The sequence below is a fragment of the Otolemur garnettii genome, unplaced genomic scaffold (genome assembly GCF_000181295.1).
Source record: "Otolemur garnettii isolate 467f Iridium unplaced genomic scaffold, OtoGar3 scaffold00005, whole genome shotgun sequence".
In the NCBI taxonomy this organism is placed as follows: Eukaryota; Metazoa; Chordata; class Mammalia; order Primates; family Galagidae; genus Otolemur; species Otolemur garnettii.
Genome location: NW_003852400.1, coordinates 42718460 through 42730788, shown reverse-complemented (window position 1 = coordinate 42730788; position 12329 = coordinate 42718460). Strand labels below are relative to the sequence as shown.

Sequence of the window (12329 nt, the reverse complement as noted above, 5' to 3'; positions counted from 1 at the left end):
CACAACGCCCGGCTATTTTTTGGTTGCAGCCGTCATTGTTGTTTGGCGGGTCCGGGCTGGGGATTCGAACCCGCCACCTTAGGTGTACGTGGCTGACGCCTTAGCCGGTTGAGCTATAGGCGCCGAGCCTTGTTTTTGTTTTTTTGAGACAGAGTCTCAAGCTGTCACCCTGGGTAGAGTGCCATAGCATCACAGCAACCTCAAAACTCTTGGGCTCAAGCTATTGTCTTGCCTCAGCCTCCCAAGTAGCTGGGACTACAGGTGCCCACCACAACACCCAGCTATTTTTTTGTTGTTGTTGTTACAGTTGTCATTGTTGTACTAGTTGGCCAGGGCCAGGTTCAAACCCACCAGCCTTGGTGTGTGTGGCCCCCTGCCCTACCCACTGAGCTATGCTGCCCAAGTTTTCTTAATTAGTATTTTTGATCATAATAAAAAAAATATATAATGAAAAAAAGCGCTCATGGAGAAGGATCTGAAGCTTGTTGATAAAATTGATGAGTTGAATCTCTTTGTCGTTCTACCCAATTGGTCAATACCATATAATACAAATAAGTATGACATGATTGTATAAAAGAAAATAAAAATCTCAGGACTACTCCCCAACTCTTTATGCAAAGGGAAGATAAAGCCCTTGGGCACCTGTGAGGAACTGGCCCCACAGATCATTCATTAAGAAAATTCCTTTCCGGCCTTCCATAAGCAAGGACATGCAAAATGTAACTTTAGGTCTGTAGGTAAAACTAAAGTCTGTTCAAGTCCACACATAGTAATGAATTACGAGTTTGTCTTCCCAGGTACAGAACAGAGTCAAGACAAGATCGGACATTCTTTCATCTGTCAATGGGAAAGAACCCAACACTGTAAAATAACTGAAGGAGGTTTATTATGAGCCAACTTTGAGTCTGATGGCCCAGAGCCACACCCAAGAAGCCTTGAGCAAGTGGGTTCCCTGTCATCGGGTTACAGTTTGGTAACATTTCAGAGAGAGAGGAATTACATGTAAAATTCAATACATGGAAGGTTTATATTGGTTTGGCCCGAGAAGGCAGGATATCTCAAGTCAGGGGGCTTACAATTTAGATAGGTTTAAAGATTCTTTGATTTGTAATTGGTTAAAGAAATAAAGCTTTGTCTAAAGGCTTGGGCTGTTTTAAGTTAAGAAAGACTGCTAATCGAGACAAGTCACTACATATACCCAGACTAGCACGATCTGGTAAGTAAACTGGTGACCTGCAGGTGTGATTTTGCCTTTATCTTATATAGGCTTAGGCCTGTTAATGAGTTACAAAGGCTATCTCTAAGGGTGGGGGGTGGGTGGGGGGGGCAGGACAAGGCAAGTCTGGTCTCCCTTCTCATGGCCGGCAATTCAACTTTAGGGTATTTCTGGGGTCTTCTTGGCCAACAGGGAGTCCACTCACTTCTTACATTTACCTTTTCTTATATAAAATGTAGATTTCCTAGGTCTCACAGAATATAACCATTTTGTCTCCCCACCCACCCCGCCCCCCTACTTTCTTTTTCTTTTCTGTGTATCCTATTCCTCTAAAATACTGAAACTTACAAATTCTGCTTTGGAAAAATAGCCATAGATGTGTCTGTGGTTTGTGTTTTCCAGATGTACCCTCGACTTTGGCTTAATAAACCTCCATTGATTGAGATTTTTGCCTCAGTCACTTATTTTGGGTTGTCAATTTTCAAGAACAAGGGGTCTTATGTTTCATAGTAGCTTACTTCGACTTGAAAAAACCAATCAAAAGTTTTTTTTTTTCTCTTCTCTCACTTAACAACAGCAATCAACACCGAAGGCTTTTCTGAACAACATGAGGGATTTCAAACAAGCAAACAGTTCCGCAGCAGATATCAGCTCTGAGTCAATTCCAACATCATATACCTGGAGACAGTGTCATGTCCCACAGGTTGTGGATTTAGTCCCCAAGATTGTCACCCCCTTCCTCAGGTACCAGGGCAAGAATAGTGCTCTTGAACATTTAACTGACAGGCTTCAAGCTGGAGTTCCCATGAACCCCTCTTTGGGTTCAACTAATTTGTTAGGGTGGCTCACAGAAATCAGGAAAACAATTATGTTTACTGGTTTATCACAAAGGATATTTTAAAGGATACAAATAGTCATATGAAGAGATAAATGTTACCGGATGAAGAGGATCTGGTGGCCTGTCACTGTCAGCCAAATGTAGAGATAGGAATTAGGTCCAATGGGCTTTATTCTCAGAAGGCCAGCAATTCTGGAGAACAGTGAGCGTAGTCTCTTAAAGACTTCTCTGCCTCAGTTACAGTTCTAATAGCTTTTTATAATAGGAATAAAAGGAAACAAATCTAGACAATTTTAACTTTATCTGATAGAAAGTGACATCAAAATAGTCTTCATTCTAACAATGCAAAATGTTTAAACAACAGAAAGACAATTTTCACTTAAAAAAAATATCTAAGAGAATCATTAAAGAAAACATCATATCATCAAAGTAACCTTTACTCTATTAATATCACAATACCTATGGTTTGTGTGTGATGACGTCCTCAAGTCTCCTGAGACAAACATCCTCACAATCATGGAGAAACCTTAACTAGATAATGGGAGGTTGGGGGGAGGGCGTGTGGGGAAGAATGTGAACTTGGCAGGGTAAGAATTAGGTTCGCTGGGCTGCTTCAGCTTAGTTTCTCAGACTCTACCTTGTAGGCACTTTTCTGGCCTCACCTAGGACAAGGTCTGGAAGGGTTCCAAGCACAGGAAATTCTGTCCTGCGGAGTTGGGTATGTCACCCTCCCTGGCAGGCACACGGATGCCTTTTTGTTCACCTTCCTCCCTCCACATGGTCAGTTATCCAGAAGCTCCCTGAATCCAGTGCCTTTGGGTTTTTACGGAAGTGCTATTACTCAGGCATGATTGATTAAAACAGGATTAATGACTGATTTAACACATTTCCCCTCCCTGGAGGGTGAGGGACAGGTCTGAAAATTCCCACCCTCTGCCCATAAGGCTGGTTCCCCTGGCAACCAGCCCCACATCCTATGTTTTTTAGGGGCTTTTCCCTTCCCCCAAATGTCTTCATTCATGAAAGCTGGGGTGCGTTGGAAAGGGCTTGTTGTAAATAACAAAAGACTGTCTTTCACTTTCCCTCTCAGAAGCTACTCAGGAACCAAGGACAAAAGGCCAAATACTTTGTGATATTCTTGATGCTGTAGTCACTCAGGAAATAACACAGCTTACAGGGGTGAAAGCCAGGAATCATGAATGAAAATCAAAATATATCTGTCGTCATATCATACTTGCTTTATAGAATCTTAAAGCAGCTGGGCTCCTCAGTCAGCTAGCTGCCACTTAGCCTCAGCACAGGCTGTGTGATTGCCTGAGTGACTTTCATTATCAGATACATTCTTGGTAACACAGATATGGTACCTCTTGATGATGATCTATATCCTAACGATGGGGGTCCCTTTCCTCCTGGGGCCTGTGCCCCGATATGAGTAACAAGGAAGCAAACTACCTGGCTGTGAACTACAATCTTTAGCTCCACAGCTGACTGTATGAAACTCCTCTTGGCCAAGAGGACCCCAGACATGCCCTAAAGCTGAGTTTCTGGCCTTGAGAAGGGAGATCAGACCTGCCTGGTCATCTCCTTTTCTTGGATACATCCTTTGTAACTCACTAACAGGCCTAAGGCTATACATAAACCACCCATGCAGGTCCTTGATTTACTTCGCAGATCACTTGGAGTCTGTGTGCAAGGACTCATCTCTGATGATCAGATTTCCAGAACTTAAAACATTTCAAACCTTTAGACAAAGCTTCATTTCTTTAACCAATGACAAATTAAAAAGTCTTTAAACCCACCTATAACCTGTGATCTCTCCCACTCCTTCGAGCTGTCCTGCCTTTTTTTTTTTTTTTTTTTTGAGACAGAGCCTCAAGCTGTCACCCTGCTTAGAGGACTGTGGCATCACAGCAACCTTCAACTCCTGGGCTCAGGCAAGTCTCCTGCCTCTGCCTCCCAAGTAGCTGGGACTACAGGCACCCGTCACAATGCTCAGCTGTTTTTTGGTTGCAGCCATCATTGTTGTTCGGTGGGCCTGGGCTGGATTTGAACCCGCCAGCTCAGGTGTATGTGGCTGGCACCTTAGCCATTTGAGCTAAGCTGAGCTGTCCTGCCTTTTCAGGCCAAACTAACATACTCCTTTCATGTGTTGATGCATGACTTTACATGGAATTCTTCTCTCCCTGAAATGTGTAAAACCAAACTGTAACCCAACAACAGGGAGGCCACTTGCTCAAGGCTTCTTGGGTGTGGCTCGCCAGGCCCTGGTTGCACCTGATCAGCTCGGAATAAAGTACTTTTACAGAGTTTGGATTCTTTTCCATTGACATGGTCTATAGAAGTAATTTGAACAGTTTGATATTGATATTCTTAAATGTAAATTCATTGCTCTTAAACAGCGCTAATATTCTCTATATATTGTACAGCAGGAACCACTTTATTTTTTTGTCCTACATCTTGAAGTCATTTGAGTTCTTCATTTTAGCTTTATGATAATCAAAGCCTTCCCAGTCTAATTGAATCCCACCTATCTAGGACTATCAGTAACGAAATCTCTTTTCTGTTAACAACTTGGTAGTTGATATTCCCTAAGGAATAACCCAAGTTCTCTGTGACTTTGCCAGAGCATCCTTTTTAGTGGAATGTTCCCCTACCCCTATTTTCAACCTGACCATTTGGCACTCATCCCTCCAATCTGAACTGGAACATCACCTCCATGAAGGTTTGCTCACTGAGTCTACCCTTTTTCCTCCCTCGAATTATTCAAATCTCCCTCCAAATAGCTCATTGCTGGCCCTTCAGCCACAGTGTCTGTACTGACAGAAAAATGTGCCGGCAACAATCTCAGACGTGTAAGTGTACTCCAGGCCACCCGGACTCTACAGTGAGGCTAACTAAAGGGAAGCCATTTTGCTTCCCGTATGCTTTCAGTTTGTTCAGTCTTAAAAGTCTTTAAAACTGGTTGCTTTCTCACACAGCTGCCAGGTACAAGATTCGAAAATGACCTTGAGGAAAACCAGATCAAGAGTCCAGAATAGACCAAAGGTAGACTGCTGACTAGAGGATCTACCACACGGCCTATTTTTTGCTGATAATAATCTACAAAGTCACAATGACTTGCACAAAGCTTGTTTTCTGCCTTGGACCCCCTTTATCCCTTTCTTTTATAAGTTGTTCAATAAGTAAAGGAGATGAGATGGTCTTTGAGACAATAGACCACCATGTCCCCAGCCTGGCAGCACCTGAATAAACCACCTGTTCTTCACTAACACTAGACTTTCTGTCTGGTTCTTGAGTGGTTGGCAGCTGAACCTGCATCTGGCAACAGAAGTTCCTTAAAGGAGTCAATTTTCAGTAATGAAATTCAGAAGATGATGAAGTATAGAGCTTATTCAAGCACAAGACTTGAGGATAGCCATCCAGAAAATACCAACTCCAAACGAATGGGGTGAGCAGTCCAAAGTGGAGAAGTTAGATTTCACTTACACAGAAATTTTAGCAGAATTACATTTTTCATATGAGACCAGTGCATACAACACAGTGACTGGATTGGTTATGTTGTCAAAATCACAAGGGGTTTTTGGTCTATATCCAGTTGCTCGTCACACAAAGATTCAATTATTGAGACAAGGGTTGCCAAGGAAGAAAGGAGTTTTTAATGCAACAGATGTTTTTCCAGGAGAAGGGAGAAGTTGCTTTGAATCCATCTCTCTGACTACTGGAGATAATGGGCTTTCAGAGGAGGGGCCAAAATGCCTTACTGGGAGTCATGGCATCAAAAATCTTGACCCGAGGTCTTCAGAATCTCAACTCCTTTGTCTTGTAGAAAATCCATCATTTCTGGGACACAACTCAAAAGTTCAAGTAGTTAGTTAAGAAAGAGGATTATGGGTGGTGCTTGTGGCTCAGTGAGTAGGGTGCCAGCCCCATATACCGAGAACAGCGGGTTTGAACTCGGCCCCGACCAAAGTGCAACAAAAAATAGCTGGGTGTTGTGGTAGGCACCTGTAGTCCCACCTACTTGGGAGGCTGAGGCAAGAGAATCGCCTAAGCCCAGGAGTTGGAGGTTGCTGTGAGCTGAATGCCTAAGCCCAGAGTTGGAGGTTGCTGTGAGCTGTGACACCACAGCACACTACCGAGGGTGATAAAGTGAAACTGTCTCTAAAAAAAAAAAGAAAGAAAGAAAGAAAGAGGATTATATAGGGGACATTGACATTTGTTCATTGTAGGGCTGAATACAGTTACAAATTCCTGCATTCCAAGATCACTTTATTGACCTAGGAAGAGAGGTGATCTGAGGGCTTCTTCTTCTGACACAGTTTGGTCTTAATTATTTACAAGAAAAAACAAAAAGGCAGAAACTGTAGCTTCATGTTGTATGACCCAGGCTGCACAAGGCTCAGAATAAGCTGAAAGTTCAAGAATTTTAAGTTTGAATTATTTTAAGTATGAATTATTTAATTTCATAAAGGCAAGAACCATGTTTTCTATGTTCTTTCCTCAGTGTAGCCTCCTTCATGGCATTGAATTTCTTCTCCAGCATCTATAATGTATAAAGCTTCTGAAGATAACAGATGACAAATTTCCTTATCTCAGACCAGGATGAGCAGAGCCTGTCTAGATGGTATCACAGGTTTCCCAGGATGCTTAACCTGCTTCATGCAGCCTTGGTGTCACTGTCCACTGGGGCACTTCTGAGATCATTCTCCACTGAGCCAGGGCCTCTGCCATCCTCAGCTAGAGGAAAAGTGACAAAGTACAAAAGCACTTTTATTTTAGTCTCTATACTTTGCCTCCCTCAATAGCAAAGAATGGGTAGGAGCCTTCCTGATGTGCAAACTGCAGCTGGGGTGAGGCTGCCAGATCTACTTAGTACCAGATTCTCTCTTCTTTTTTTTGAATTTCTGCCAAACTCTTCTTCCCAGTAGTGGCCACTGCTAGTGATTTTAACTTATAGGACAGTAGAAATAGGTTTATCTTCTTCCTTCAAGAAATCTAATTATTCTCTACATCCTGAAATAAAATCTGACAGATATTTCTTAGAAATGAGTTACTTAATTCCTCAGCAAAAGGAACATCTTAAGAACACAATTTTTTTAAGTGGCCTGGGATGGTGCGAGTTAGACTCAGAAACCATAGAGATTGGGCCTATGAATTAAAGCTGAATGCTCAGCTTGCAAGTCTGGAGTCTGTCAAATATCTTACCAACAGGGGCTGATTGCAACCTTGCCTATCAGATGAAGCGTAAAGGCAGGATAGAATCAATCACGTCTCTTCAGACCTCCAGACGCCTACGTGCTCATTAACTTTTTACCCTGTACATGTTAACTATGTATTTGCTTTATCTTATGTAAAATGTTACTGAACACCAATCAGAATCGTAAGAATGTCACGTTTTCTTCACTGCCCCCTTTTTCAATTTTCAGTGTACTAGAAGGAATAAACACTGTGACTCGTGTAGCCCACCCTTTTTATCAGGTTATTATTAATCTTCAAACGTAGCTCAAACCGAAAGTAACTTTAGACTTCTTGAAGTTATAGTGCCTGTTATTTAACCTTCCAGTTGACGCTTCAAAAGAAGGAAGAAAGATTAAATGTTATTTATATGCCTATAACTGGGACAGGCAGAAATGGAGGCTTTGGGATAAGCAATGGTCTGGAGAATTTTGAGGGAGAGATAATCAAGGAAATTGCAACTCTTTGGGCTCAAACAGAGCATCAATTAGAGAAGAGAGTCCAAATGGAGAAAATGTCTATTGTCTAATTCAAGGCAGATGGTCTTTCTAAGTGTTTTAGACTAGAATCAGCTCACATTTGGAGAGTGTTCTGAGCTCTTTAAATAATACTTGGGGTATATTAGGCATAATCAAATGTGTAGTCATTTAAGGATGTTTCACTTTTTTCACCTTTTCAAAATTTTCTGGTAGAGTTTAAAATATAGGGGATAACACAGGGAGTTTCTGATGAAGAAAGACCATTGAATTCTTTCCTCTGTGATGACCTAAAAATATTGTTGCGTCTAAAATAACATCATCTACCAACTTAGGACTTTGACCAGCTTGAATTTGGGCTATATTGGTGTATTTGAGCCTGATACAAGTCTGAGTACATGTGCCAGCCTCCTTTTCACCTCCTACTATGAGTATTTTACCCTCTATTTCAAAATCAGAAGCAGAAAATCCAATCCGGAGGGTTCCATTCCTGGCATATTTATGCCCCAGGCAGATTGAGAGCGTAAAATAGACTTTTCACAAATGAAGAGACATCACGCTTTTCAACCCAGGACAGGAAACTTCAGCTGTTGCCAAGGCAACTGCAGAATTATGGCTCCGAGGCTGGCTGCCTGAAGGGTGTCTCAGAGCCTCAGACTTCTTTGCTGTCACTCACTGTCAGACCAAGTGCAAAGGCCTTATTAGAGAATTCACAGGCTATTAGCTTTCCAGAAACAATGAGAGCATCTCTGAATTACTGAAAAAGCAGGTGGGGGAGACTCTGAGAACAACGCATACACATGACACCTGATATGATTTTTGTCCCCTCCAAAATTCACGTGTTACAAACTTAATCCTCTTTTGCAACAGTGTTGGGAGGTGGAGACTTTAGGGAGGTGTTGAGGTCACCCTCATGAATGGAGTAAAGCTGCTGTCAAGGGGCTTGTGGGTTCTGGCTTTCCATAATTCTGCCACGTGTGAACACAGTGTTCCTTCTTTCCAGTGGACACAACAAGGCACCATATTGGGACCAGAGACAGTATCTGTTGGTGCCTTGATCTTGAAATTTTCAGCCTCTAGAATGATGAGAAATAAATTTTTGTTCTTTATCAGTCACCCAATCTGTAGTATTGTTATAGCAGCACAAAACAGACTAAGACAATACCCTTTAAAAATAAATAATTCAATGATACTATTGCGGTCAATACACAACATTATGCCTTTGTCAAAATCCATCAGACTGTACAACACCAAGAGTGAACCCTAATGTGAAGTATGGACTTTGGGTGACAGTCATGTGTCTGTGTAAGACCATCGACTGTAACAAATGTCCCACTCTGGTGCGGGATGTTGATAAAGGGGAGGCTATGTGTGTGCGCTGGAGACCAGGGGACATAGAGGAACTCTGTACTTTCTGCTAAAGTTTGCTATGAACTTAAAACTACACTAACACATAGTCTATTAAAAGAAAATGAAAACCCTGGATGTGAGAAGGAAGGAGATAGGTCCAAAAGGCCCCAAGCAAGGCTTCATGGGAAAGTTGGATTAGTCTGTAGCACTGTAAACTAAGAAAGAGTATGCAAAACCCACAGAACACTCTGATCCTGATAAGAACATCATGCTCTGTCTGGGTGAGAAAGTAATTTACTTTGCTCAGGCTGGGAAACCAGTAACACTGGGACAGATTGTGTTTCTTGTTTATATTTGTGGATGGACTGTGGAAACATGCTGAGATTTGTAAAGGTTAGAGAATGAGAGAATATGGCCTTAAGAAAGGTGATGTTTTATGTAATGATCTAATTAATGCACATATCTATCCATCTCACCCCCCTACCGGGAGTCAGGAAACCTTACTCCCCACGTCTGTCCAGGGCCCAGACACTAGGGAATATTGTGTAACCACTCGAAGAGAGCCTGCAGCTACTGCTGTTTTGTTTTGTGCCCTCCTTTTCTCTTTCCTAGTCTCTAGTAATCATTTTTGTTGCAACTCCTACTGTTGCCCTTGCAAAACATAGGGTATGTATAGTGCCAGAGAACAGTGGATGTGTCAACCCCGGGACAAGGGGTGTCCTCAAGAAAGCAATCTTAGGAAACCTGTGTTAGGACTGCACATGTCCACCTCTGTACCTCGCCACCAAGTGGGCCCTTTTGCCTGCCCACATAGGACAGTCTTTCCATTGTTCCTGATCTTGACCTTGATAAATCAAGCATCATCTTTTTATAAAGTATGCACATGTTGAGAACAGCAGAGCAACCAAAATGCTGTGCTCTGTGGTTAGACTGCCAAGGTTGGAAATTCAGGTCTACCACTTACCTAGCTGTGGGACCTTAAGAAAATTATTTAACTTCTTGGTCCCTTGGGCTCTTTATCTGTAAAATGAGAGTAATAATAGCACTTTCCTCAGTGTGAGTTGTTGTGAGAATTAAATGATGTAATCTATATAAAATGCTTAGAACAGTGCCCAACACCCTGAAATCACTGAAATTGACTTACTACACTACTGGCTTTCGGGCTTCCTCTTGTTTAAACTTAGGCACTGCTATTTCACAGCTTGACATAATGCACTCGGGGGCGAGACATTGAGCCCCATGACCAGGAACAGTGTATTCTGATACAGTGATATTAAGTTTCGGTTTCATAACACAACTGAAAAAACAAAGTTAATATATGTTGGTATTTTTGTAGTGGAAAATACAACCAACTCAACAGCTTTGAATCCTTCAGCACCAATACCTGCTTTATGAAATATATCCTGAGGTATGTTTTACTTAGAGGTCAAGAAGGTTTAGAGGTTTAAATCTGTCCTATAAGTTAGAAAAAGACAATGGTGGTGATAAATCCTATTATATTGAAACTAAAACCTACTTCAATTCGATTTTTTTCTTTTTTCTTTTTTTCCAGTTCAGTCCTTACGCTGTATCTTGTTTTCAGCCCATAAGGAGATCGTCTTTTGACCATTCCCTTTGTGTTTCTCTTGGGCCAAGATTATGCCTGGACATGCTTGTGAATTGGCTCTGAGCTGGATGGACCAGTCACTGGAAAACTGCAGCTTTTTCTCCTCTTTCCCCAATGAACTTTCTTTGACAATCAAGGTGAAAAAAAAAAATCAGCCTTCTGAATCATTATGCATTGGTTTGGGGGTGGAAGTAGAGAGGGGGTGAATTTGAGTCACAGTTATATTCACCTAAGAAGCTATTTCTTTTATTGTGATTTTAGGTGCTTTATAGACGTACATGCTAATGTTGAACTAGTCTGTTCTTTTTTTTTTTGAGACAGAGCCTCAAGCTGTCCCTCTGAGTAGAGTGCTGTAGCATCACAGCTCACAGCAACTTCCAACTCCTGGGCTCAAGCGAGTCTCCTGCCTCTACCTCCCAAGTAGCTGGGACCACAGGCGCCTGCCACAACGCCTGGCTATTTTTTGGTTGCAGCCATCATTGTTGTTTGGTGGGCCCGGGCTAGACTTGAACCCGCCACCTTAGGTGTATGTGGCTGGTGCCTTAGCCACTTGAGCCACAGGCGCCGAGCCTAAAAAGTCTTAAAATATATTTTAGTATACTAATCATTGCAGAATAAAGGTTTATTTATTTATTTTTATTTTTTTGAGACACAGTCTCACTCTGTTACCCTGAGTAGAGTGCCATGCCATATAGCTCACAGCAACCACAAGCTTTTGGGTTCAAACAATCCTCTTGTCTTCTGGGCCTGTGTACAGTGGCTCACACCTGTAATCCTAACAACTCTGTAAGGCTGAGGCAGGAGGATTGCTTGAGTTCAGGAGTCCAAGACCAGTGCAAGAGCCAGATCCCATCTCTACTAAAAATAGAAAAATTAGCTGGGTGTTGTGGCAGGAGCTAATCTCAGCTACTTGGGGGGCTGAGACAGGAGGATTGTTTGAACCCAGGGCCCTGAGGTTGCTATGAGCAAGGCAAACCCCATGGCACTCTGACCCCACGGACTCTGTCTTCAAAAAAAAAAAAAAAAAAAGACACTGTGGCTGCTGGCTACCATAATGAGTAGTGCAAGTTAAGAATACAATTAAGTCACTTAACGTCTCTAAGTCTCATTTTCTTAGTGTGCTAAAGATGTGAATTGGATCAATGTTTCTCTCAACCTTGACCGTACAATGTTTTTACTCAAGGAGTGTTAAAGAATACTGATAGTTGGGTATTCCTTCCCATTATTGTTTAGTTAGTCTGAGTGCGCAGTCTAGATATTGAGGGTGTTTTTTTTTTTTTTGCAGTTTTTGGCCGGGGCCGGGTTTGAACCCACCACCACCGGTATATGGGGCTGGTACCCTACTCCTTTGACCTACAGGTGCTGCCCAGCATTGAGATTTTTAAAACCACCCAGGTAATTCCAAAGCATAGGCAAGGCAGGATGCAGTGTCTTGTCCCAGCACTTTGGGAAACCAAGACAGGAGAATAATTTAAGACCAGGAGTTTTAGAGAAGCCTGGGTAACATAGAGCGACTCCATCTCTACAAAAGACATTTTTAAAATATTAGCTGGGTTGGGCAGCACCTGTGGCTCAAAGGAGAAGGGTGCTGCCGGCCCCATATACCTG

General features: G+C 42.2%; 1 pseudogene; it reads left to right on the top strand.

Moving 5' to 3' along the window:
- The first annotated feature begins 463 nt into the window (after window positions 1–463).
- Window positions 464–12329, top strand: part of LOC100947293 — a 32438-nt pseudogene continuing 20572 nt past the window's right edge.